This window comes from Rattus norvegicus, chromosome 1, assembly GCF_036323735.1.
Source record: "Rattus norvegicus strain BN/NHsdMcwi chromosome 1, GRCr8, whole genome shotgun sequence".
NCBI classification, from domain to species: Eukaryota; Metazoa; Chordata; class Mammalia; order Rodentia; family Muridae; genus Rattus; species Rattus norvegicus.
Window position 1 is genome coordinate 120,639,783 of NC_086019.1, and position 5,319 is coordinate 120,645,101.

Here is a 5,319-nt window from a genome sequence, read left to right on the forward strand (position 1 = left end):
AATACAGCAAATACAGAGGCGAATGCCAGCAGCAAACCACTGAACTGAGAATAGGACCCCCGTTGAAGGAATCAGAGAAAGAACTGGAAGAGCTTGAAGGGGCTCGAGACCCCATATGTACAACAATGCCAAGCAACCAGAGCTTCCAGGGACTAAGCCACTACCTAAAGACTATACATGGACTGACCCTGGACTCTGACCTCATAGGTAGCAATGAATATCCTAGTAAGAGCACCAGTGGAAGGGGAAGCCCTGGGTCCTGCTAAGACTGAACCCCCAGTGAACTAGACTGTTGGGGGGAGGGCGGCAATGGGGGGAGGGTTGGGAGGGGAGCACCCATAAGGAAGGGTAGTGGTGAGGGAGATGTTTTCCCAGAAACCGGGAAAGGTTATAACACTCGAAATGTATATAAGAAATACTCAAGTTAATAAAAAAAAAGACAGAAATATCAAAATGAATTACTGACAATTTTCACACAATATGGTGAGGAATTCTAAACGTATTTCCTTGTCCATAAGCTGTTTTAAAATTTATAGTAAATATAAATGTAAGTAACAGTAAATAGCTATAGATACTGAGCTATTAGCCCAAGTTATATGTAGAGTGGGACATTTCCCTTCCCAGGCTCCATAATTCCATCCTGTGTCTTATGATTGTCTAATAATTGAAACTTAGCATGATACTTTCACCTCTGTTGTGCACCAGTTTCATAATTTCAAGTGACAGGGAATGCTGAAATAAAAGATTATTGACCTCTAATTTCAATTTTTATGTGAATCAGAAAATATTATTCATTATTGGAAAAAGAAACTTTATGTGGAAAGTGAAGCTATTACTTAGAAAACAGTGCTTTAAATTATTGGAATAAGAGTCGTGCTTACTAGTAGATAGTTTATCGAACTTCTCCAAAGCTCTGGAGTTTGATCCATGGAAGTATAGAATAAAAAAAAAAGACAAACAAACAAAATTATATATCCTGATTATGACATACCTTCATTCCTTAGTCAAATTTCACTTGGTATTATTAAATTTTCATGATACTCATACTTTTTCACATAAAATCATATTTAACAAATTAATTTTTCAGTGAGCAAAGCAACCGCTGGTCTCTACACAAATGTATTTTTCTTATCCCTCCCTGTTTTAAAGAGCAAAAGTCTCTCTCGTACTTAGTAATTTTCCATCCACTGTTTCTTCACTGTAAACATAGTTTTAGCTATAAATAAAATCCCAGTAAACTATGATGTCCTTGCATAAAACATCTCTGGGCAGATTTCAGAAGGGTATTGTGTAATTTTTTAAAAATATAAGATACAAAGGCTCAATGTAAGTGAGACTACACATAATTGGAGACTAAACACATAATTGTGTGTGTGTGTGTGTGTCTGTGTGTGTGTATGTGTGTATCAAAAATAGAACAATACTTTAAGAAGAACTATGTGGTAATTATGTAGTAACAAATATCTTCTGTAAAATTTTGTCTCTCAATTTTTTGTTAGACACATAATGGTAGAAATAGAACAGAATGCTAGAACTAAAAGCAAAAAAATTGTTTCAGACATCCCTAATGTACTTAAGGAATAATATCTAAATTGTTTTTTTTAAATTACCTTTCACACCAATAGAGAAAATGCAAATATATTCTTTGATAATAGAAGCCAAACTGACACATTAGATAGCTTTTGCAATCAGAGAATTAATGTTGAACTTTTGTTTCCTTAAGTATGAAAGCAGAACTTTTGTAGGACAGGCATGTAAAAGTATACTTAAAGAATGCAACCCTAGTACAAAGAGAAGAATCTTTAAAAACCCGTATTACTGTAAATTCATTATATAAAAAATCAACTTCTAAACGTGGAAGTGAAACAACAAAACATCATTAGGTCCACAGAGACTGAGACTCGTCACCATCTACAAAAAGAAAAGCAGGCTAGAGTTGTAAATGTTTTTCAGCTTGAGGAAGTTGTATGCCGAGATGAACATTGTGCCACGTTATTTTCTGATGCTTCCTCTCCAGCAAGGCAGGGGGTACTGAAAAAGAAAGTATACACTCGGTTACTCATCTTAAATTTTGGTTGTCAATATTCTGTGTAAATAAACACCTTTCCAGTTTTCCTGTGTTCTAAATACATGCCTCAAACTCATCTAGGAGTTAGATTCTAAAATAATTTCAACAGCTACAGATAATATGTACCATAAAGAACCCTGTCAAGAATTAGTCATGGGTAGATGAATAATGTTGTATATAAAATATAACACCACAATTTTCAATGAAGCTTACTTGTTTTAATATTTTAAGTTTAGGAATTTGATAATTTCCATGACTCTAACAGTAGCAATGTTGGTACCACTTCAACGCTATTCTCTGCAAATTGGTGAAACACTGTGTCAAACAAGAAAAAGATTCAAGGTGTTGGGGATTTAGCTCAGTGGTAGAGCGCTTGCCTAGCAAGCGCAAGGCCCTGGGTTCGGTCCCCAGCTCTGAAAAAAAAAAGAAAAAAGAAAAAGATTCAAAGTACCAGTGACACTCCTCCATTGCTGGTGGGAGTGTAATGTTTTTCATCACTGTTATTTATTTCCAGTTCTTCTTACTTCCTAACCAAGGAATAGTGGATAATGGTGTGTTCCAGCTTTCTGAATTGGAGCTGTGGTCCAGCAGGGCTGCAAGCTCAGAGAAGGGTGTTAGGGGACCGTGCTGCAACGCTTCTCTTTCTTATGTGTCTGCTGACTTCTTTGAAGGGAAAGCAGGCGCTTCTGGCATCACCCCTAATTCCCTCATGTATTCTGGGGCTAGAAATAAGCTCATGTGAGCTTGCTGGAGGTAAATTCATTAAGTGAGTGCCCAGCACCGGCCTGAGTTCTCTACAGCAGTGCACAGGCGGCTGATAAAGAACCTGTTTCTTCGCATTACTGGCAGCAGTTTAGCTCCACACAGGGCCTTCTCAGAGATGGAGGCTTTGCTCATATTCAGAAAAAAAAACAAAAGGAGGAAGGAGAAGAGAGAAGCCGCAAGCATAGGCATGGCCGCTTCCTTTCCTCCACTGTGCCTTCTGTGTAGCAGCAGTCCCTCCACCCTACTGTCTACCCACTGTCAGCCTCTGTGCTGACAGGCACACCTTCCCAAGCCAATAGCTGATGGCCTTACTTATTAGCTACAGCACAAAGCTGGTTCCAAATGCGACCCAGCCCATCTAACACCGTGTCCAGCGTGTTTTTTTTTTTTTTTTTTTTTTTTTTTTTTTTTTTTTTTTTTTGCTTAGCTCCATGGTCACAGCCGAGATAGGGGTTTTCTCTCCACACAGACTAGGGTGCTCCTGATCTTCACCTGGAGCAGGCAGGTTGGGACAGCCATGCGGCTGATGTTGTCAGAGGAGGTTTTGATGTCCACTCTCCAGTCCAGGTCCACTAGGCATGGCAGAGAGATCTGCATTGCTTGGGCTTCGGTTCTCTAAGTCAATATGTGCTCCAGGATGATTTTTTGTCAGCAGGTTTTTGAGGTTTTGGTGGAAATTTTCCTCAAAAGGAGACAGAAGAGCCTCAGCAGAGGACAGGTCACGGAAGGCCATCAGCCTAGTGAAGTGGTGCAGAGACTGGAGCACTTGTTCTGCTTCCTCCTGGGTCACAGACAAGCTGGAACATGTGTTATACAGGAGTGTTTCTGAGTGAAGGGCTGAACTGGAGTAGCTTTCTTGGCACAACTGTCTGAGGACATCTTTTGAGGAGGCCTTCAGAAGGCTCTGGAGTACCACAAAACGCGCTGATGTCAAGGCCTCCATCTTTCTGTATTCAGTTTGAGTGTAAACTTTTATATCACTTTGGAAATTATTTTGGCAGTTTTTCAGAAACCTGGGGATAGCTCTACCTCAAGAATCAGCTACATACCTAGTGATATGCCTAGAAAATGCTCCAATGTTCCACAGAGACACTTGCTCAACTCTGCTCACAGCAACTTTATTCACACTAGCCAAAAATAAGAAACAACCTAGATATATTCCTCTGTTGGTTGGTGGGATGTGAAAGGTAGCCTGATTCCTGTTGAAGATAGGTCACATCCCCAGGGACCATAAGAGACAACACGAGCATTCCCAGTCTCCCAGGAGATCAGGCCCCTCTCATGTAGCTACAACCCCCACAACCCCCTGTAGAGAAGTTTGAGACAAATAAGTCACATAAGGCAATGTCCTAACCCCTCATCCACAGGTGAGGATGTGACCACAGTCATGTAGGCTCAAGACAGATCAGTCACATAGACACAGGATCATGGCCCCAAATATGTAAATGAAGTATTCCCAAGCTTTCAGATAAAATCAATAGAAATTACCTGCTGTCAGACCCTGACCCACCCGAGAAGTGTATTTAAGATTCCTATCCAGGAGGATTAAAGGTGTGCAGGAATTACTCCATAGTCTGAGAGCTTTCATAGGAGCTGTAACACTGTCAATCGGGGAAGAAATCTTTCTCCCAAAATTGCACCAGGAGCTCTGGTGAACCCCTTGCCTGCTAGTCACTCCCCAGCTGCCTTAGCTGGCCTGAGCAACTGAAGCTGCAGAGGCAGAAATGGAGGCAGAGCAGCACTAGCAGCAGGGCAGCAGAAGCTGTCTCCCCACCACACTTGCCTGAATTCTCTCCACTTCCTCTGAACCTACGCACCTAGCTGGACCAGAGATATCTGTGGAAAGTCTCAAGCATGAAGGCCAATATGCCTCAACTGAAGAATGGATTAAGAAAATGTGTAACATATACAAAATGGAATACCTATTAAAAACAATCCTTTATGAGTTTTGAAGGCTAATGAATGGAATTTCAAAATATCAGGCTGAGTGAGGTAACGCAGTCTCAAATGGAAAGGTATGATAGTTACTCACTTATAAGTGCATATTAGACATTAAATACAGATTCTAAGTTATACTCCATAGACCCAAAGAAGCTAACCAAGAAGGAAGGCCCAAATAAGGAGCCTTGAATCTCCCTTAGAAGGACAGATAAAATAATCAGAGAAGACAAATTCAGGGAGGGAACTGAGAATCAAGTGAACGGGGAAGGGAATGGGGGTTCAGGATCAGATGTTGGAAAGGTCAGGAGAGATGCCTAGACACCCATGAAAATGAATGGAGATCTGCAACTGCCAGGTAGGAGGAGATAGACACGGAATGAGTGAGGTGCCCAAGAATCAATGGGGATGACCTTGGCTGTGACTCACAACACCGATGAGACCAGGAAACGACCCCAGTGGAGCAATAGAGACACCAACAAACCTACAAAATTTGCAACCCTAACTTTATCTGATCTACAAGAAATGTAGGCACTGGGAAGGAAGGA

At 40.9% G+C, this 5,319-nt stretch overlaps 1 long non-coding RNA gene and 1 pseudogene across 2 annotated transcripts in view; both read right to left on the reverse strand.

Annotated features, from left to right (window-relative positions):
• Positions 1 to 206: 206 nt before the first annotated feature.
• The window catches only part of LOC134483395 (uncharacterized), a 21,157-nt gene continuing 16,044 nt past the window's right edge, over positions 207 to 5,319 (reverse strand). For both annotated transcript variants that reach the window (XR_010060268.1, XR_010060266.1), the window contains one exon: positions 207 to 2,031. This is a non-coding gene — a long non-coding RNA (uncharacterized LOC134483395). The remainder of the gene's footprint in view (positions 2,032 to 5,319) is intronic.
• Commd9-ps1 (COMM domain containing 9, pseudogene 1) lies at positions 2,466 to 4,498 on the reverse strand (annotated as a pseudogene).